The sequence below is a fragment of the Schistocerca gregaria genome, chromosome 7 (assembly GCF_023897955.1).
Source record: "Schistocerca gregaria isolate iqSchGreg1 chromosome 7, iqSchGreg1.2, whole genome shotgun sequence".
Lineage (NCBI taxonomy): Eukaryota > Metazoa > Arthropoda > Insecta > Orthoptera > Acrididae > Schistocerca > Schistocerca gregaria.
In genome coordinates this window covers 376,460,351-376,483,767 of record NC_064926.1, presented here as the reverse complement: position 1 = coordinate 376,483,767, position 23,417 = coordinate 376,460,351, and the positions used below count along the sequence as shown (strand labels likewise).

The window sequence follows — 23,417 nt, the reverse complement described above, 5'->3', positions numbered from 1 at the left end:
GGCGAATTTCTGTACAACACTTTCAGTTACTACATCTTTGATTGGATGATATTTAGAGTGTTTCCACCAGGAACTTCCGTCTTAAGTATCTATCTTTATAGAGAAAACAGACGATAGCAGCCGTAAATAAACATTTCAATATGCGATTCGAAGTCTTAATCATCGTTGCTGTTGAGCACAATTTCAGAATGTGGTCTACAGATTTTTGTTCTAGAGCCATGTTTCTTTCTGTGTCTTTCAGCGGTTCTATTGAAATATTGGACTACAATGTTTTACCTCATATTGCGATAGGATTTTTGGTTTACTGAAAAGAGCATTTACGGGAAGGTCAAGAGCTTTTGATTACTACCTTCCGCAACTGGTGACTGTTATTATTCCACACATCTGCACAGTAGATGTTGCAGTCATGATTAAGATTTACGAGAAGCCCTAAGACAAGAAGAGCGCATGTATCCCCGCCTTATGCTGCTCACACACTGTTGTGTTAGCTCGTTTTTGAAAGGAATTCTGTACAAAAAATGACGAATAGTTTAGAAATTATATAGATGCGTACCCCATATTCCTATTGTAGTCATTAACACACAATTTTACCTGAACAAAAGTCATGGGGTACCTCATAATATCGTGTCGGACTCCTTTTGCCTGGCAAAGTGCAGGAACTCGACGTGGCAATGACCAACAAGTAGTTGGAAGTCCCCTGCAGAAATACTGAGCCCTAATGCCTCTACAGCCGTTTGTTAATTGCGAAAATGTTGCCGGTGCAGGGTTCCGTGTACGAACTGACCTGTCGATTACGTCCCATAGTCGGGCGACCTGGATGGCGAAATCATTCGCTGGAATTGTCCAGAATTTTCTTCAAACTAATCGCGGACAACCGTGGCCCGCTCACATGGCGCAATGTCATTCACAAAAATTCCGCTGTTGTTTGGGAACATGAAGTCCATAAATCGCGGTAAATGGTCTCCGTGTAGCCGGACGTAAGAATTTTCAGTCAATGGTCGGTGCAGTTAGGCCAGAGGACCTAATCCATTCCATGTAAACACAACTCACACCATTACGGAGCCACCGACAGCTTGCAAAGTGCCTTGCCGACAACATGGTCCGTGGCTTCGCGGGGTCGAACTCTATCAGCAGATGCAGGTTTTCGAGTCTTCTACGGTCCAACCGACATCGTCACAAGCGCAGGACAGCCTCTGCAGGCAATGTCGTGCTGTTTGAAAAGCCACTGGCGTCGGTCGTCTGCTGCCACAGCCTATTAACTCCAAATTCCGCCACGTACGTCGTACGCCCCACATTGATTTCTGGGGTCATTTCACGCAGCGTTGCTTGTGTTACGCCGTTGCTGTGGTTCGTTAAGTGAAGGACGTCGGCCGCTGGGTTGTCCGTTGTGCGAGTTAATGCCTGAAATTTGGTATTCTCGACACACTCTTGACACTGGAGGTATCAGAATATTGAATTCCCTAACGATTTCCGTAATGGAATGTCCCACGTATCTAGCTCTAACTACCATTCCGCGTCCGAAGTGTGTTAATTCTGTCGTGCGGCTATAATCACGTCGACCACCTTTTCACATGAATCACCTCAGTACAGATGACAGTTCTGCCAACGCACTGCGCTTTTGTACCTCGTGCACGGAATACTACTGCCATCTGTATATGTGCATATCGCTATCTAGTGACTTTTGTAATCTCAGTGTACAAGTTATTACTTGGATAAGTTGAGCAATTTTGACGGTGTGTATTGCAATCTCCGGAGTTATTTGCGCCGCACTGGGAACAGCTGATTCAAGAGAACGCTTTATGTCGCCAGAAATTCATGTCCAACTACGAAGGTGAGTCAAATGAAAACGTTAAGTATTTTTTTTAAATATTGTTTATCGTGCAGTAGTGGTACAAAGCTTTTCAACATAATCTCCCCCACGCTCAATGCAACTCCTCCAGCGCTTACAAAGTGCATAAATTCCTTTAGAAAAATATTATTTTGGTAGTCCGTGCAACCACTCATGCACCGCGTGGAGAAGAACGGAACTACTTTCCTCCCACTGCGTCTTTTAGTAGTCCAAACATATGGAAATCACTTGGGGCAAGGTCTGGTGAGTGTGGTGGATGAGGAAGACACTCAAAATGCAGGTCTGTGATTGTTGCAACTGTTCTAAGGACACTGTGGGGCCTTGCATTGTGATGTTGCAGAAGGACACCTGCTGACAGCAATCCACGTCGCTTTGATTTGATTGCAGTCCGCAGATGATTTTTTAGGAGACCTGTGTATGATGCAATGGTGACAGTGGTCCCTCTAGGCAGGTAATGCTCCAAAATGAAACCTTTTTCGTCCCAAAAGAGAGTCAGCATAACCTTTCCTTCTGTTCGAAACTTATTTGGTTTTGGTGATGAGGAATGGTGCCATTACTTGCTCGCTCTTTCGCTTCCGGTTGGTGGAAGTGAACCCACGTTTCGTCCACAGTAACGATTCTTGCAAGGAAGCCATCATCTTCTCGTTCAAAGAACCGAAGGTGTTCTTCACAAGCATCAACACGTCGTTCTGTCATTTCGGAAATCAGCTGCCGTGACACCCATCTTGCAGACACTTTGTGAAACTGGAGTACATCATGCACAGTGTGGTGTGCTGACCCATGACTAATCTGTAAACATGCTGCAATGTTCTGTGGAGTCACAACTCGTTGTGCCTGACCTGGACGAGGAGAATCTTCCACTGAAGTCACACCATTTGCGAACTTCCTACTCCATTCGTAGACTTGCTGCTGTGACAAACATGCATCACCGTACTGAACCTTCATTCGTCGCTGAATTTCAATAAGTTTCTCACCTCCACTACGCAAAAACCGAATAATAGAACGCTGTTCTTCCCTGGTGCAAGTCGCTTAAGTGGGACGGCCATATTTATACTGATTCTGCGACGGTATGTGTGTATCTGCACTATGCTGCCACCTACAGGCCATTCTGTACGCTGTTTGTAGCACGCTTACCAACCTACAGGATAACGGCGCGAAATTTCGATTTGTTATTACAAATTTAAGGTTTTCATTTGACTCACCCTCGTACGTTCGAATCGCATTCAACTTAGGTACGCCAAACACCACGCTAACCATTACGGAAAAGAGGCGGACAGTAAAAATATGCACTGATATTTCATTATTGCAGAAAATGACGTAAAATATTAAATACACATGTTGCAGGGCGCTTTCCCTCATTTCAGCTGCCGTTAGCCGCCTATCGAAGTGTATGACCTCAGTGAAGTCAGTATTCTGAAATTAAAATAGTTAATAGGCCCTGAAGCAATTCTCTCTCGACTTATGACTGTAATTTAAATCCCATTATTTCTTGCTGAGTTGTTCTCGGTAATGGTGCTTGACGTAAGGACATGTTTTTATGTATGCACGCCGTAATTTGCAATATACTCACGTGTGTCATGAAGCAGGCGGAGCGTGCATAAAATTTTGCGTGCTTCCACGAAACGTTTTTAAATACAATTTTGTTGCCTAGGATCTCTTTCCTGTAACTGATGTATTATACAAAGTATGAGTGCAGAATTTTTATACAAAGGTATCGTCCGGAGCTCCGCTAAGCTACCCAAAAAGCTAAGTTGATACACAATGTTATCACTCCTTCCTTAATTCCCATGCTGAACTCCCGACCGGTAGATAGAACAGCTCAACCGGACGGCGCGTTCCTTTGACAACTGTGTAGTGTGCCTAATATTTTTCCGGAGCTGTCACGTAAATATTGGATCAAAACTGAAATCCGCGGACAGGAATGGTATCCTTTACAAGTGACGCCACTGGGTGGAATTATTCATTCGACGCGTTACATTTCTCTCCCGGCCGCAAATATCGCATTTTCCAAACAGGAGTAACTACTATCCCATCCGTTGTGGTCGAGCGGTTCTAGGCGCTTCAGTCTAGAACCGCGCTGCTGCTACGGTCCCGCAGGTTCGAATCCTGCCTCGGGCATGGATGTGTGTGACGTCCTTAGGTTAATTAGATTTAAATGGTTTTAAGTCTAGGGGACTGATGACCTTAGATGTTAAGTCCCACAGTGCTCAGAGCCATTTGAACCATTTTTGAACTTTCCCGTCTATTGTGGCCACAGATCTGCCACAAATCAAACCCGAGCTCTCCACAAAGCAGGCTGTCACTGTGATGGTTTAGCCGCAAAGACGGACTTGTTTTCTGTATGAGTAAGTGTAATCTTCATTTCAGTGTGCGTCCGGGTAGTGGCTAGATTCTATAAACAAGAATGTAATCGAAACGGGCAACACATCTGAATCTGACGACCTAATGTCATTACACGAACGCAAGGAATGTTACAACATATGTAAAGTCAAATTTATACGTTTTTAAACTTTTTTTTTAATGAGGCACAGAGTTGATCGATGAAGAATGCGGAAGGTAGTAGCAAAAAGCGAAGCCGGCGACCCTTGAAACGAACTGAGGAAGTTTCGTGAAGGAGTAAGACTACGGATAGATGACATCTGCCGCTTCCACGAGGATGACGAAGCGAAAGGAACTGTGACCAGCTGATTATCACCGTTGACTACAAATTTTCACGAGGTTGCACTAAATCGCGTTGCACGGCACAATAACTGGGTCAGAGTTGGAAACACCCATTAAGCACACCAGAAGAATATACGTAACAGCAACCGTCTTCTCTGAAGTACAGTGCTGTTAAAACTGTGACCGCGTACGAGAAAAACGTAGAGAAAATAACTATTCTAAACGCTTAATAACATGTAAATGAAAACAGCCAACAACTCACCTTAAATAACAGAGATAAAATCTACAACGTGACAATGGCATGCTGCAGTTGGTATTGGGCTAGTGCTTCACTAGCTGTCATTTGGATCAAAATATTATATTAGTCACTATTGTACGGCTGTCCAGACTTTAAAATAAACAAATGAGGCACCGAGGCATGTAAACTTGCAGTTCACAAGCATAAACAATAAGTATAAACATAATCGTCAGTTTAATGTTCTATTTATGTTACCTTCTTTAGTTGAACAGTCGAGTGAAAAACAGCAAGAAAATATCAGTCCTGAACAAACATCTGATAAGAACGCAAACACGCCCATTTGACCGGTTACACCCTACACTTGAAAACTGTCACACAGCTAAAACTGCAGAGCAGTGAATAATACGAAATTAACTTTTTTTAAAATCCAAATAACGATAGTGTAGTGGCTCAACGGTTCGGGCAGCAATAAAGGAGAATGTAGTATTTCTGAGGAGAAATGATGGCAGGTTCATCGCTACGAAAGAACCAATTGCTCCAGATGAGATGTACTTCCAGCAATAAAAGTATAACGCAATTATGTGGCTCCATGGAAATTTCGTAAATTCCGTGGCTCGTGATACAAGTTCGGACAGCACTGAAGATTTCAACTTCTACGTAGCGAAAGAGTTCCACAAAATTTGAACAAAAAGAACAATAAAGAATTTGACATGGTATAAATAGTATTTCGCAAGAAAAACATAGGTTGACGTGTTGCAGGAAGCACTGCAGCATGTAAACTTGCAGTTCACAAGCATAAACAATACGTATAAACATAATCGTCAGTTTAATGTTTTATTTATGTAACCTTCTTTAGTTGAACAGTCGAGTGAAAAACAGCAAAAAAATGTCAGTTCTGAACAATCATCTGATAAGAATCCCAAACAAGAAGTTGAATTAACGAAAAAGGAGACTGTTGGAAACTGGAATCCCCATCCAATACGTCAGAGCCAAGGTTCTGTAATAATTCAGATACAGTTTCTCATTCGGAACAAGACCAAAAAGTTATTTTTTAATAATTACAAACAAACATTTATTTAAGAGCGTTTTACTGAAGGCTGCAGAAATATGTAAAATGTTGAAAAGCATTATTCTCACTGATGTGTACAGATTTATTTATATTAATTTTTGGTAATGTTTTCTCATGAAGTAAGTGATACCAGTTTTTATTTCTACTATAACTGTTCCTTGGTACTGAATGGGTGGATCTCAAGTCATTGCATACTCTTAAGTGGTATGTAATATGGATAATCTTGTCAAGATTCTTCAAGTCTTTTTGTTGTAAATGGATCGGTTTCTAAGAACACTGATAATTTCCAAACAAAGCCTGAAACAAATTTTGTTCTTACAAACTGTCTCTGCCAATGAAGTTTTAAATCAGTCTATTAACACTTTTAAAACTAGCGCAGAAATATTTAAAATAAATAAATAGTTAAAATTCCTGAAAAAGATAAAAGTGGTAAAGTGGCATAGTTATGAATCCAAAGGTCTCGGGGTTCGACACCCGTTTGTTCGTACGATTTTTTATGTCGGACACTTCAGACTTACTTCGCATCTGGAAATGTGTCGTAAGCGTGTAAAATGTGCAGTCATGCCACATTAAAACTTCAGCTTCCCCCAACAAAAGACTGGGTAAGTCGTCTCAAAATTAGGAGGAAGGGAACTAAACAGCACCTCTTGCAAAGCGCCGTGTCTAGAAAGGCATCTAGCTGGTGGTGACTTTACCTTTCATGACAGACAGTGTGACGAATTATTACATCGGAAAATTTGCTTTAGGTGTAGCCAGCTGTGCTACTAAAATAGCCTATGAAATGGATAGACGCAAAAATACAACTTTCAGTAATGGAAGAAATCAGTGCTCTGAAGATGTCACAGAGGCGATGAAACAAGCCTGAGCAAAACTGAAAACTTCCCGAGAGGTGAACTGTATGTGCCGGATCGGGACTCGAACCCGGAACGTTATTATTTTCTTGTAAGAAGTTGGACACTACTGTCATTATTCTCCGCAAGCATGGGAATAAAATTCCAGATGAATGCACGTATTTGCAACACCAGTCAGTAAAAGTTACGTATTCGACCACCCTTGCATTTTTTGTGGTTTATGTGAATGTAATATACATTAAAATATTCATCAGGAGCAAGCCTATTGTCTAATATACGTTTAATGGGCTGGCCAAACAGTTGAAGAGTTTATGATGAGAAACGCCTTGAATGTGGTGAGAACATAAACATTAGGCTGTCACAACCTTTCTATGGCATTCATATTCATCGTCTTCACCGACTCACAACCAGATTATCAGCTTTCAGCTTAGACCTCGGGCTACGTTACAGATCACTGTGACCACGATTTCGAGAGTGTGCAGTATCACATACGAGCCACCACAGTCTATGTACTCTCACATCGCGTCTGATGTCCAGGGGCGATTTTCGTACAATACAGCCAACAGAAAGTGCTGAAGCATTAAGCTTTCCATTCTGCAGCATTCTGGAAGTGTCCTATTACACCAGACGATGCAAACCACCGCGCACTGTCTTACGACTCCCGTTACGTTAGGCTGAGTAGGCCAGAGTAATGATGCAGTAACGCACAAAGCGGAAGGCCTGTCTAAATATAGACCGTGGATGTCTCCAACTTACGGAAACGTGCGCGCTGAGTCAGAGCTACCAAATACCTCATTATCTGGTGTTGACAGTTCCTCAGAACGGAGAGCGGCAGGAAGTTCCTTCTCCACTCGCCACGATAGAAGAGCGCCCGGAGTGCCCCGGGCCGATAAGCGAAGGACGCGGCAAGGTGAAAAAACGCCGCGGCTTAGCGTGTCCACCTCTGGAACGCGGCGCGGAAAGATAGCGAGAAAATGTGCGGTCATGAAGTTCGCAGCTACACACGAGATAATTAATGACGGAATTAGGAAGACAGAATCGTAGCAACAAGCCCCAAGTCGTCGTCGGAGAGGGCCTGGTTCGAATGCTTACGCAACAAGCAAGTTGTCCCAATTGCACCCGTTGATGAATACACCAGCGCCTAATGAGTTCAAGTGCAAAGCGATAAAAACAGAAACTCTTTCACTCTAAAGCTGGCTAGATGACTGATAACATATCGCATGGATAATCGACTGCGATAAAATTCCGAAAAGCGAGACTGTGCATTTCAGATCAGTGTCTCTCGGGATTTCTTTAAAATAGTGTCAGCAAACGTACTAGTGAGAAATATGGGTGGTTCATTTTACAGTCACGTACGCACTCGCGGTTTAAAGACTTCTTCGCTTCATGGAATCTATGTAGCAGCAGTAGGGGCGCTGTCCTGTTGACCAGCAACAAAAAAGCTATCGATCACACTTAACAGTTTCGAAGGCTTCATTTCAGATGGCAATTCCCTGTATGTTAACTCGCAAGTGAACACTGTTTCTATTCGACAACTTATTAACGTAGGAGAAAACAATTATCTTCTTCGCGAAATCAGTTAAAAATGGTGCACATAATAGTCAAAACACATCATCTTATCTATTTTAGATATATCGAATTTTAGTAGCCCACGGCACGAAAGTAGGAGCTTGCATTCTGTAAGAGAGAAAATCGCTGCTGAATGTTGCAGACTGGTTTTAGAAAAGCATCACAGCGAAAAATTATTATGACTACTACCAGTAGGTGTTAAACTGTTGCATAATACGAAATTCTTCCTACAGTAACCGGCTCTCTGACGCCTCATTCTGTATCGCAGAATTAACAGCGAGAATATTGCGATGATAAATGTTCAGTTTTGTAGCAACAAGAACAATGGTGCACAGGACAAGGGCAAGGGGAGCTAAAAGAGAAAGCAACAGAGCGCAGCTGGGATGACAGCAGGAAGTTCAAGGCCAGAATGGGCAGAGCAGACGATTGTGGGCGGAGAGGTGGTGGGGAGGGGAAGAAACTGTCAGATAAAAGGGAACTTTCCGCGTAGCGCACCATTCCCTTGAATCATAATACATGACGCAGATGATATGAATTACAAAGCAGCCCGATGACGAAGACCCTCGATCTTATTCATCACGCCACACAACCAACTATGTTAACTAACATAATGAGGAAATAACACTGTCAAATCACTATTCTGTGAAATTTCTGCTTCACTAGACCGCAGTTTCGGGCTGCTGTTAATTTTGTAAGTAACGCTTTACACGATGCACGTCGTTACAGACAATCTTTCGGTTAATGTTCATAATAAAACGTTTCCTTTTTTTCTTTTTTAAAAAAATATCGTATTTCTGCCATCAGCTGTATATTTAGTCTCTAACGGTTTCGAGTATTGTAACTTCAGGAGAGAAACTATGTACATCAATGGATCAAAAATACATTTCCGTCAGATAGTATAACCCACTCAACCGTGCCCAATATATAATTCTCTTAACAGGCTCTCTCACAGTCCGTGCTGTGTATATGGAGTTTGTTAAGACAGATTACTATATGGCAATTATGTATGGTCTACATTTGATTGGATCATATATGACAAAATGTATGTTTGTTCCATAAATGTACACCATTTTTCTCCTGGGAAGATGATTTTAATAATCGAAACCAGCAGAGAATAACGTTACAGTTGTTTAGTTGATTGAACATTTTTTTTTTTCAAATATCTAACAACTGTAAACAGTCTCCTATGAAAAGTTGTTTTGTTTTTGATTCCATCATTTTTAAAGGTTCCTCTTGCGAAGCTAAATTTCAAAAGTATAAACAGTAATCAGAAGTTGATGATTTTCATGCGATCTAATATTAGACTCCTGAGTTTTTTCAAGTAGGAACGTTTCTTCGGTATTTTTCACACATAATGAGGTAGCAAAAGACGATGTTCTGCTTCAGCTGTGCGTCTTCTAACAAAGACGTAGGTATCAGAAATTGGGCACAGACGCCCGAAACGAGGTCTGACCTGACTAGGGGAAAGTAACTTTAAGGAATAGACTGCCGCTGCTTAGTTTTGTCACTTTATAAGACCCACAGCGGCGCTGTAGCGGTAGTTTTTAGGTCGTCACCTGATGAAAAGCACCGGCGATAGCGGTGGAACCGTTGGAGCATTTAAAAATCTTGCGCCCCAGCACACAACGTTTACAGGCGCCGGTGAAGGCCACAGCTTCAATAATACGTTGGAAAAACGTGAACTCAGCACTAACCTGGTCTAGAACGAGATGGCACGGGCGTCGTTTTTGTTCCTGTTCAACGATATCGTTAGTTACACAAATTCACTGATCGGAGGTTGGGATATAAGAGGTCACTGTACACAGCACTATTTTACTGAAAAAGAAGCTCCGAGGCGGTCGCCGTTCCATGGCCGAGGTCTGGTGAACGTCGTCTCTCTGTCCGGTCAGCGCACACTGCATCCGAAGCAGTCGAACGAGCCACGAGGCGGTCAGGCGGGCGCGCGGCTCGCAGGAACAAACACGTCAGTCGCCGGCCGCGGCAACGCCAACACTGTCGGCCCGCGAGGCGAGGCAACGCTGCGCCGCCAGGTGGCTCTGCCGTCGCTGACGAGGCGTAGCGCGGCGCGGCTGAATCACCGGCGAGCAGACCGGAGGCAGTCTGCAGCGGGGATGCACGGCAGCGCGTTGCACCGTCGCTGACGTCACCTGCCGCTAAGTGGATGCGGCTCCCAAGGGTCCGGAAGTCCACGCCCCAGTCTCACGACGTGGGTGCCCTATTCCGTTAGAGCGACCCTTGGCGACGTGCTGTGCCGTAGCCCAGCGCTGGGGTAACCAGGGCGTGCCGGAGGCACCGGTACCCAAGGTGACCTCAGGCGTCCAGAAGAACGAAAGGCAAATAAATCGTATTTTTTTTTTTTTTTTAAAAAAAAGGGCAGTTGCGCGCGGGACTCGCGTACTTGAGGGTCCCCAAACTGTCTATATTAACAGTCAATCCATTCAAGGAATCGAGATTCTCAACCGCTTTTGCCTATTATCGGCTTTGTTACTGACAGGATATCTGTCCCATTTTCGAGGATGTTTAAATTTTACTAACATAAATAAGTCGTAAAATCATGTGGGAAGCAGACGACTATTATCATAATAATCAGTAGTGCTCGTTTCAGACTGATTGGGTCGCATTGCTAAAAGTCAAACAACAGGCAAGGAATAACTTTTGTCTGGAACCGCGCGACCGCTACGGTCGCTGATTCGAATCCTGCCACGGGCATGGATGTTTGTGATGTCCTTAGGTTAGTTAGGTTTAAGTAGTTCTAAGTTCTATTGGACTGATGACCTCAGAAGTTAAGTCCCATAGTGGTCAGAACCATTTGAACCAATAACTATATTGTTCATACGACGTGTTTTAGAATTTATCCACTATCAGATACCCAGGAGCGTTTACTGCACATAGGTATCGCGTTTACGTGCAACCTGAAACACCGTATTTACATGGAGTAACCACTGCTGGATATCTAAGGATGGAGAAGCCCCAAAACGCGTCACATGAGCAGCAAAGTCACTCCTTACCTAATGTTTGACTTTAACTACTGCGACCCAAGCAGACAATGCACAACTGCTGATTGTTTTAGCTTCACGTTTGACGTCGGATAACAAATGCCAGAAGAAATATTTTTTCGTGTGATATAATTACAAATTGCTAGTTTTCCGTTTTTTCCCCCTGTACTTGAATTGTGAAACCTTTCTTCTTGTCAAATTTCATGATTCTACGTCAAGGGGAAGTACCATATAGCTTCTAATGAGTGTGTATGAAAATATGTGACATAAATGGGCGCATCTTTTGATGGCATTGTCTTAAAAGCTTAACATATTTACACTAACAAAGGACTATAGACCTCAGTACGTAACAGATTTTAGCTTGATATGTCGACCCGTTACTGAGAAAAAGGATTTGAAACAGTCGGAGAGGCAAATGGACGGATAATAAAGTGATCCTATTAATGGTTCCGTTTTTACCGATTGAGGCAAGGAACCTTAATGCGAAAAAACTTGAAAGGAAGACAAGGATCGTTGTATGAAAACGAAATCCATAACATGTTGATGAACAGATTTCTGGAAGAAATCCTTAGAATGCAAGGATTTCATTCTGTGCAGACCGTGGCAGCAACTTATAAAACATAGACTTCTATTATACAGTCGGAGAGGTCCCAGCAGTGATCAATCCAAACGGTACAAAGAGAGTGCACATATCTAATTAATTAATAAAAAAAAATTGAAGAAAAGGTCAGATGGTTTGTGAAAAAACTTATCTAAAATCAAGAAATAGAATAGATTAGTGAAACGTTTGACGCTACCTTGTACGGTGCACGAAGTCAAGTACTTTTTAGGGTTCTATGCCTCACTGGGTAAAAACGGAACCCTGATAGGATCCCTGAAGGTATTTTCGTTCTGTCGTTGCGACTACAACAGCACACGCGTTTCGCTTTATTGAGGTAAAGCATCATCAGTGGTCTGTAATTAAAGATATTTACATTTTGAATTGTTTTTAAGATCTAAAAACAGTTCGTTAACAATATGTTGCTTTTTACTTACGGTGATTTACGCTTGGTTTCTAGCATACATCGTAAAATGGCGTCTGCTATTCTGTTTTGTAGCACGTCTTTGGTATTTTTCTTCGTTAGACACTGATACTTGTAGTCTAATTTTTAGTTGCTCTCCAGGACTATTCACTTCTTACCTTTGCACAACACACTTTTTCGCACACCAATGTTTTCTGTTTATTTTGATACTTTTAAGTATGTGTTGCAATTCGTGTTTTGTAGTCTTGCCCACATAACACTTCATCTATAGCCTACTTCACGTAAACCGGGGCTTCGCGCATGGAGGCGTACCGATAGAGACCCGTGGAGGTGCCGAGATTTGCGCGTGCCTGGCGTTAGAGAGCGGGCAAACGAAGTCCGTGTTGCCGACCTGTGTTGCTGCGGTCAACAATCATGTTCATTTGCCTTCGGTACACTGTATTATGCGTTCAAATCTATGAGGGAATAATACATTTTAAAACCGATTTCAATCATTCGTCTGCATGAGAGTAATTTTACTTGTGAGTGTTGAGGTTATGTCCATTTCTCCACAGCGATTGTCTGTGAGACGAGGGAAGGCGAGAACAAGTGACACAACGTTTTGAAGATGTCAAGAACAATTTTCCTCAAAGCAATCATCGAAAATAGTTGCAATTTATTGCGATTTGGACTGTATTATAAGTAAAAATGTAATAAATGAACTTCAAACTCAAACCGAAATCATTATGTTTGTTTGACAACTGCTTCTACTCCATATAATTTTTAAATGTGTATAATGCGCTTATGTGGGCTTGATTCACTGTTGTTCAATGTATATCACTAAGGAATTACTTGTAGCAAACACTAGTGCAAAAGACTAGGATAAAAAATGTCAGTATGTTATCATGTTTTTCGGTATCAACAAGCATTATGAGTTTAAACTAACTCGTTCGACATTACTGTGGGAGAACGCATTTGTGATCCATTGAACAAGCTAACAATTAACCATCTTCTGTGAATAACTCGACGAGATCCTGATCGATAACGTCGCAAATCACCGGTAAATCGACAGGTAACCCTCCCTTTCATTTTAAGGCATTTTCCAGTTTGTGCCATGAAAATGACAGGGGTTTACGTTTCATAATACTGGAGTTTTGACGAATTTATCCAACCGCATTCTCGCAAGTAATACAAAGGGTGGCAAAAGCTTAACCTCTCCTTGGGCAACGTTTTGAACATTATAGTCAGAATACTTCACAGGGTACATATTCCTAATCAATAAAAGTTAGGAAGTTCTCATGCACCGTGTATGCAGTTTATGTGTTGACAAAAACGTATTTAAACCACGAGTCTTTAAAACAAAGAAATACCATTACTTTACTTTGTTTCAAGTCTACATCGTAATACCATCTGCCATCTATCTGATGGTAAATTTAGGCTCTGAGCACTATGGGACTTAACTTATGAGGTCATCAGTCCCCTAGAACTTAGAACTACTTAAACCTAACTAACCTAAAGACATCACACACATCCATGCCCGAGGCACGATTCGAACCTCCGGCCGTAGCGGCCGTGCGGTTCCAGACTGTAGCGCCTAGAACCGCTCGGCCACTCCGACCGACTGTAAATTTAGGCTTTCATCTGTCTTCACTTCCCAGTGAAAGTCATTTTTGAAACTTTTCAGCGTGACACACACCGTGTGCCCACGCCGCCTATTGCTTCATGCACAAGCCTTCCAGTGTCTTCTCTTGAATACAATGTAACCTGTGCTCCGATTATTTCTATAGGATTATACTGACAGTAATATGCGAGTGTGACACATTCATATGCAAGAAAGTCAAATGTGTACCTTCTATCGCATGACTTCTATAAATTAACGTGCAGGAGTTCAGCACGAGTCTGGCTTATATTGTCTGGAAATTTTTTATTTGTCAGCCAGAGCCCAATATCTCCGTTCCTGGTACTCGTACTTCGCCATTTCTCTGTAACGGTTGAATAGTAAATGGCACGGTAATTACAATGGCAGACATCGAAGCAAGGTATGGCAAGAATTGTTCAGCGAATCACCTCCTGAATGTGACAGCGTTCATTTCCGAACGGCAGCCACAACTGTTTTTCTCACACTTAAATACAAGTTTACTCTCGGGGACCAAATCATAAGACGAGCCAACATGCAGAACAAGTATCCAAGAACATTTTCCTAAGGGAATTTTAAAACCGCCATTACCATCACTCATTTTCCAGCAGGTATTCATGAAATGATTCTGATTCACCCATGTTTCACCAAGTTAATACACTGTAGAACGACGTCCTCCTCTTGTACTGTTCATCTTTATAACGGACGTGCACCGCGCTGCTTCAATGTCACTTCTTTCAATTAAAAACACTCTTCTTAACGTGTTTAAAACCAATGTATTTAAAAACTCTTTACATTGACGAAGCGCTACCTTTAAAAGCAATTTGCTCAGGCGTAATTGTAACAAGCTTTTGTGGTGTTGGTAATTCCTTTCGTACATACATTTCAGACACGGAGCACGTAAAAACATCGTTGTCAAAACCATCTATTTGTGTTACAGGTTTCTTGCGATTTCGATGGTTTTCAGGCGATACGAAAACAAAATTTCCTGAGATTTCTACAGCTCCGTCACCTATGTTTAGTATTCTATGTATAGTTCTCATGCCGACACGTGCTTCTGCAGCTCGTTCCAGTTCGTTCCCGAGTCTTCAAAATGTTAAAAATAGATTAATCGCTTTCAGGTTCACATTTCAAGAAATGATTCAAATGGCTCTGAGCACTATGGGACTTAACATCTGTGGTCATCAGTCACCTAGAACTTAGAACTATTTATACCTAGCTAACCTAAGGACATCACACACATCCATGCCCGAGGCAGGATTCGAACCTGCGACCGTAGCAGTCCCGCGGTTCCGGACTGAGCGCCTGAGATTCACATTTGAAGTAGTTGTAAATGCGGGACATAAACCTCCTCGACCCCTTCCGAAGCATGTCCAGCCACACGATTACTCTGCAATTCACACTTAAGTGGCTGGCAGAGCGTTCCTACAACGACCTTCAAGCTATTTGTCTACCGTTCCCTCTCGAACAGCACGCAGGAAACACGTACGCTTTAATTTTTCTTTGCGAGCTCTAATTTATCTTATTTTATTATGATGAACATTCCTCCCTTTGTAGACGGACGACAATAAAGTATTTTCACACTCTGAGGATAAAGTTGGCGACTGAAATTTCATGAGGGAATCCTGCCACAAAGAAAAATGCCTCTCGCAGGCAGCTTCTGTAAAGTTTGGAAGGTAGGAGACGGATACTGGCAGAAGTAAAGCTGTGAGTACCGGGCGTGAGTCGTGCTTCGGTAGCTCAGATGGTAGAGCACTTGCCCGCGAAAGGCAAAGGTCCCGAGTTCGAGTCTCGGTCGGGCACACAGTTTTAATCTGCTAGGAAGTTTCAAAAATGCCTTTGTTTTGATGATTGCCAGCCAATTTGCGTATCATATTCGTGGCAGTCTCTCCCGTACTTCCCGAAAGTACAAAACGAGCTGCCCTTCTTTGAATTTTTTCTCTCAACTCTATCTGCTGTGGATCTACAACCTGACAGCAATACTCCAGAAGAGGGCGGAAAAGCATAGTGTATGTAGTCTGTTTAGTAGACCTGTTGCATTTTCTAAGTGCTCTCCCAATAAATCGCAGTACTTAATGTGCTTTCTACACAACGTTATCCATGTGATAGTCGCATTTTAAGTCATTCGTAATTGTAATCCCTAAGTATTTAATTGAATGTGCAGCCTTTAAAAAGTGTGTTTTATCCTGTAAACCAAATTTAGTGGATTCCTTTTAGTACTTACGCGCATGACTTCAGACTTTTCATTATTTAGAGTGAATAGCCACTTTTCTCACCATACAGATATTTTGTCTAAGTCGTTTTCTAATTTATTTTAATCTCTGATGGCTTTATAAGACGGTAAATCATAGCATCATCTGCAAACAGTCTAAGCGGGCTGCTCAGATTGTCTCCTAAATCGTTTATTAGATCAGGAATAGAGGAGCGCCTATAAAATCTTCCTCGCAAATCATTTCTAACACTTCTGTTTTACTTGGTGATTTTCCGTGGATTACTACAGACAGTGACAGGAAATCATGAAACCAGTCACACGACTAGAAAGATACTCCGTAGGCACGCAGTTTAATTAAAGTTGCTTGTGAGGGACTTCACATTTTTTGTCGTCACTCGACATTTTCATTTGAAAATCACACAAAAAGTTCACAGATACACATTCACAGCTATACTGCTACAAGAAATTAACATCCACATCTGAGTGAATAATTCGGTCGCTCTGTGAATGAAACTGCATTGTCGCAAAATATGGCATGAGTGCAATATGTGGGTGAGAGATTCTCGCAGTCCAGTTTGTAACTCGCGGCTAGCCCCTCGGAAAGAGAATGAAACTTATTGGCTGCTAGCAGTTAATGGTGGGGGATACGCAGAACGGCTTAAAATACAGCCTTCTTCCAACATGACGCAAGCTATAGTTTGCCTTTGACCTACGCTCTTCGTGGGAAGAGGAGGGGGGGGGGGGGAGGAAGCCATGATGAGTGGACGTACGTGTATGCCAGTGTGGGTTGCAGGAGAAGGTGAGGTGCAAGAAGTGAAATAAAACTGGGAGGAGAAAAAGGTTTAAATGCCTCTGAGCACTATGGGACTTAACATCTGAGGTCATCAGTTCCCTAGAACTTAGAACTACTTAAACTTAGCTAACCTAAAGACATCACACACATCCATGTCCGAGGCAGGATTCGAACCTAGGACCGTAACAGTCGCGCAGTTCCAGACTGTAGCGCCTAGAACCACCCGGCCGCCCTGGCCGGCCTGGGAGGGGAGTGGAAGAGGGTGAAGGATGGGAAAGGCTCTTTTCTTTTTCATACAACTTCTTCGATGATTTTATATAGTGTCTGGTTTCAAAAATTTATTTGGTGACTGAGCAACTGTTTTAATTGTCTTCACTGATTCTTATGATGTTCATGTATTTTTCAATATTGCTTGGTCTATGGTATTCTTGTTTTAGATGATCTGCGAATGTTATGGTTTGTACCATATTTAAATGATCTGGTATGCTGTTTATATCTTGTGTGAAATGTCCTGCCTGTCATTCCAATGTGCATTTTTTCACAATCTGCAATTCAGCTGATAGGTACCAGATTTTTGGTATCTGTCTGGTTTTGATTTCAGTTTAGGGTTGTGCTTTTGTATTCAGTTGTTTGTATTGTAAACAATGTTTATGCCTTGCTATTTTTAAATATGTTACCTGTTATATGTGTGAATCAGTTGTGGTAGGATCACTTTGTTGTCTGCCTGTCTGTCTGGCTATTCAAATATCTTTTGAAATTTGTTTTAAAAATTAAGGACTGCGGTTCCTTGGTGACGTAAAAAACGTGATGCTTCTAGGTCAAAGCAATCACAACATACAGCCATATATGTCAGCTTTTATGATACTCGCAAACTCAAACATTAAAAGCTGCAGCATACTTCCAGTTGGTCTAGAATCAAATTTGACAAGAACCAAGGTTCCACAGTGTAAGTAAAGGAAAAAATCCGTAAATTGGTAATCTGTAAATATATCACACAATTTTTTTTTTCATTTGTTATCTGACTGACTGTCTGTCCGTCTGTTATGCTCTCTTTTTCTGAGGAACAACTAGACCTATCAAGTTATAATTTATTTCATATACTAAGGTCTATGGTTCCTTGGTGGTATAATACATTAGTTTCAAAAGATATGGCCATTTATGTTACAAATTTTCTCAGGAACAAACACATTTATCGAAACCTATAGAGTACTGCCAGTTCACCTAGTATCATGAAATTTAAGCAGTATTTCACAATGTAAGGAAGGGAAAAAATCCGAAATTGTTAATTTATAATTCTTTCACACGAAAAAAATTTTTTGTCTCATGTGTTATCTGTCTATCCCTCCATCTGTTGAGACCCCTCGTTCCCTGGAAGGGGTAAACGTATCTGCAGGAGAAACAATGGTCACCCAAGAGCTGAGAAAATGTTGAGGCATTATCATAGAGACGTTTACACAATCTTTCTCTTGGCGCCTTTTGTTTTCGAAATGCCCTGAATTTAGGACTTGGTTCAAAGGAAGCCACTTTGACGGTTAAATATCGTACCAATGCAACTATTTATGTGGAAAATGGCTATATTTCGAGAGATGAACATTTTGACACTTCGTTTACGTAGGTAGTTCCCTGTAGCCACTAATTAAGTTTTCCTTAATTATTCTGATTTTTTCACGCAATTAAATGTTTTCTGCAAAACACCTCATGCTGGTCCATTGAATACCCCATTCGTCCATTTCCCCCTCTTTTGTTTGGTTACGAAAATTCAGACGAAAATTTACCCTCAAATTACTCTTTAATTTTTCTTAACTACCATGACTACTTTCAGACATTTAGATCCATTTTTACAAACAAACATTTGTTTATTTCCCAATCTTCGTTTAACTCTGAAAATTCGCACAAAAACGCATTGGTAATTTATAGGGACTCACGTTTTTGTCACACTGGAACATATAACCAAAAATACAGCTGCACTGTGTGGCAGAAGGAGAAAATAATGGGTCCATTGCGTGCACATTCAGTGAACTGTATAATTTAAAATGCAAATTTCCCCCGTTAAATCTATTTTGCTCAAGATTCTAGACCCACTAATATGTTGCTAAAGTATAGGACCATCAGCTGATGTACATGTAGATCTACAGCCATACTGCGCGAACCACTGGGAAGTGGCACGGGCAACCTTTGGTGGCACGCGGGCCTCACTCACACACATGATTAAGGCCGTCGGGACGAGTTAGCTAGCGTTGACGTGGCGCCCTAGTAGTTTTGTGATGTTTCATTGATTTATTTCACGTTGAGGAGCCATCTAGTAACATAGAACCATTAGGAAGCTTGAGGCCTGCAGAAAGCAAGACGACATATTGCATTTGTTGTGCTCAGTGGAAGCCCATATTCGGTTGGTTTTATGTTATACCTTGCATCACATGAATATACGCTGTTTCTGAGCACGAGCACTTTGAATGTCTCGGTAACGACTCGTTATTGGTACGATCTGTTGTAATAAAACGCCGGGAAACGTCATATTGGTGGTAATTGTATTTTAGTACTTAGTTATTATCGGCGTTATAATTCGCGTGTTATGAAAGTAGGCCGTTTTAAGGCAATGGCACATTGAAGATTGATGAAAAACGTGTCGTCCTTGTTAGGAGGAGGAAGTGTTGAACAGCCCCTCGACAATGACGTCATTAGAGACGGAGCAGAATCTTGGATAAGAGAAGGACTGGGAAAGAAATCGGCCGTGCCCCTTCAAAGGAACCATCCCAGCATTTCCCTGAAGCCGTTTAGAGAAATCACGGAAAACCTAAATCAGAACTTCGGGGCGCTGATTTGAATCGTCTTCCTCCCGAATGGAAGTCCAGTGTGCTAACCACTGCGCCACCTCGCTCGTTCGTTCTTGTTAGCATTTGCTATAATTTAATGTTAATTAATAACATTTAGGGGACTAAAGCCTATAGAAAACTATGAGACAGAATAAAAAGTCGCCCTAACTAAGCTGCATTCTAGTGTAGGGAGTAGAGGCGCCACGTTATGGAACAGAGGAAAACTGGGTGTAGGATTCGAGTCCTGTTGTATCCAATTCCCTCTTTCTCTCTCTCTCTTCTCCTCCACCTTCGCGTTTACGGAAAGGTTGTGGAATTTTCTTACGAAATTAATAGAAATAATGACGGTAATACTTGATGCTAAGTACATACAAGTGACTTCTCTGTCGGGACTGAGTTTATTCAACTTTATGGACTTTAATTAACTGATGTTCTTTACTAACGACGCATGTAACTTTCCCTTATGTCTTATTAGATGCCCACGGATATTGAAGTGCTTATTTGTGTATAACACAGACAGAAGGTGTTAATTTTGTCGTGAGCTATCGAAAACTTGCATCCATGTAATCGCGCAGTTAAGAATTATTCAACTCGTATGAAAGAGTTTCTCGTCCCCTGCCGGAAACAGTTACTGGCCTACAGTGTCACGTGCTGTGACGTAAGCACCACTGCCTGCATTTCTCGTCGGCCTCCTAGCTGCCTCGTCTCGTGTGCCGACAGCTTAAGCTCGCAGGCCGTCTCCTCACGTGCAACGACAGAAGTGTTCCCAGCGCACACAGTCAGAATTGTAACGTCCCGGAGTTTAATGTTCATGAGGTAACGCTCAAATATAAATGCCACACCTTTCCCCACAGGCCACGCCAACAATTTACGGCTCAAAACGCCCATTTTTGTGGGTACATTCATTTTATTTTCACGCCGTATTCAGATGTTTACATTACTTTACGCGTCGTAAATATGGTATCTCTACTTAAAACGTTTTGCGACAGCTGCCTTAGAAACTTCTGCTGCAAGATTATAGAACGCCGTTAGTAAAGGAATAGTGTTCACGAAGCGAAAATAAATGTAAACATCTAAAGATGGGATGTCAGGCATCTTCAGATGTCATTACGGAAAAATAAACGCCTACAAAACGTACTGGTTGCAGTTAATTCATTATAGATTACGTCCATTGTCAACAGCGATGGTGTTCTAATACGACCACAATGGACAAGAATTATTTACTAATGTGAATATGAGAAAGAATTCTTTTTTGGTTCGTCAGTCTACTGACAGATTTGATGCGCCCCGTCACGAATTCCTCTCCTGTGCCAACTTTTTCATCTTAGAGTAGCACTTGCACCCTACGTCCTCAATTATTTGTTGGACATATTCCAATCTCTGTCTTCTACTAAAGTTTTTATCCTCTACAGTTCCCTTTAGTACCATGGAAGTTATTCCCTGATGTCTTAATAGATGTTCTATCATCATGTACCTTCTGCTTGTCAGTGTTTCCCATACACCATATTCCTTTCCTCGCTGATTCTTCAGCACTCTTCACTAGCAGCACATCTCATACGTTTCGATTGTCTTCTGTTGCGGTTTTCTCGCAGTCCACGTTTGACTACCATACAATGCTGTGCTCCAAACGTGCATTCTCAGAACGTTCTTTCTCAAATTAAGCCCTATGTTTGGTAGTAGCAGACTTCTGTTAGCCAGGATTGCCCTTTTTGCCAGTGCTGGTCTGCTTCTTATGTCCTCCTTACCCCGTCCGTCGTTGCTTATTGTGCTGCCTAGGTAGCAGAATTCCTTAACTTCATCTACTTCGTTACCATGAATCTGATTCCCACTGCTCTCATTACTGCTACTTCTCATTACTTTCGTCTTTCTTCGGTTTACTCTAAATCCATATTCTGTACTCATTAGACTATTCCATTAAGTAGATCACCTAGTTCTTTTTCATGTTCACTCAGGCTAGCAATGCCATGAGCGAATCGTATTATTGATATCCTTTCACCTTCAATTTTAATCCCTCTCCTGAAACTTTCTTTTATTTCCATCATTGCTTCTTCAGTGTACAGATTGAACAGTAGGGGCGAAAGACTACATCCCTGTCTTGCACTCTCTTTAATCCGAGTACTTCGTTGTTGCTCGTCCACTCTTATTACTCCCTCTTGGCTCTTGTACATATTTTATGTTACCCGTCTCTCGCTACAGCTTACCCCTATTTATCTCAGATTATCGAACATCATGCACCATTTCACATTGTCGAACGCTTTTTCCAGGTCGACAAATTCTATGAATGTGTCTTGATTTTTCTTTAGTCTTGCTTCCATTATCAACCGCAATGTCAGAATTGCCTCTCTGGTGCTTTTACCTTTCCTAAAGCCAAACTGCTGGTCATCAGTTTCTTCTCCATTCTCCTGTACATTATTCTTGTCTGTAACATAGATCCATTAACTGTAAAACTGATTGTGCGATAATTCTCGCACTTGTCCGGTCTTGCAGTCTTCGGAATTGTGTGGATGGTGATATTCTGAAAGTCAGATGGTACATCGCCATTCTCATACATTCTACGTACCAGCGTAAATAATCTCTTCGTAGCCACTTCCCCCACTAAGTTTAGAAACTCCGATGGAATTCCAAATGTACAATTACTGTTACCGACCTTCCTTTTAATTTCACCGAAAGTTATTGTCACTTTTCTGTATGCTGAGTCAGTCCATCTGACAATCATTTCTTTTTTGTTTCTTCATATGTTTCCTGCAGCCACCCCACCTTATCTTCCCTGTATTTCCTGTTTATTTCATCCCTAAGTGGCTTCTGTGTTCGCGAATTACTTTGAATACGTCCTCCTTTCGTCTATCAATTGAAGTACTTCTTCCGTTACCCATGTTTTCTTCCTCGTATCTATGAGAAAGAATAGAAAGACGAAATAAGGCAATGGTGTGGACAACCCCAGTCGGCAAACAACAGGAGTAGCTTTGCGAATTTCTTCCCCGGGCATCCGGTTGCCCATCCGTGATGAAGTACATCCCATTGCTCCAGTCAATAGTGCTTATCCCGTTCTATTCACTTATGGGGTACGGCAATACAGTTTAAATACTTCTGAGTGTGCTTTAATGAAACTAATGTTGTTCTCAAGATCCCTACAAGTGCGATACGTAGGCGGTCGCAGAATACTCCTAGAGTATAGTTAAAGCTCGAAATAAAGCTGTAATGTCTGTGAAGTATGTTATTAAAAAATTCCTAGATGGCGTGAAAAGCAAAGAACAAGCGTTTCTTTGAAAGTTACTCTGCGACGACGCTGTCACTGGAGAATACATTTTTCCTGGTGTCCTTGAACTGACGAAAAAACACGCTAACCATCCTAATACTCACATCACAGAAACAGCAGCAGAGGTCAGCGAAGCCCTGTAACTTTTGCTGCGCCGACTATGTTTTTAACGGGTGAGACACACTACCTAGAGAGTAAAACAAGTGGAAACACGCTTCCCAGAACACTCTTACATGGTCTCTCACCTCATCTGCTTGCTTCTGATCTGTCGTGAAGACTGGCACAGAACTATGCCGCCATCTTAGCTTACAGCATTTGTTGACCTCCATCGCCTTGGAGTCAGACCTGCCAGTCTAATCGCAGTAGCAGTTCGGTTGCAACACGAGAAGCTGCACTCGATTATCGCGGGACGCCGTGACCGCAGCGTGCGCCGCGAGCCTACTGCAAACAGCACTGTGAAGCAATTCCTGCAA

The 23,417-nt window shown here is 42.0% G+C and overlaps 1 protein-coding gene across 3 annotated transcripts in view; it reads right to left on the bottom strand.

Moving 5' to 3' along the window:
- The window catches only part of LOC126282165 (leucine-rich repeat-containing protein 24-like), a 341,384-nt gene extending 330,988 nt beyond the window's left edge, over positions 1 to 10,396 (bottom strand). The window contains exon 1 of one of the 3 annotated variants that reach the window (XM_049981687.1): positions 9,932 to 10,396. The gene's annotated coding sequence lies outside the window, so the exon portion shown is untranslated. The remainder of the gene's footprint in view (positions 1 to 9,931) is intronic. The other 2 variants (XM_049981688.1, XM_049981686.1) reach the window with 2 other exon arrangements.
- Positions 10,397 to 23,417: the final 13,021 nt, after the last annotated feature.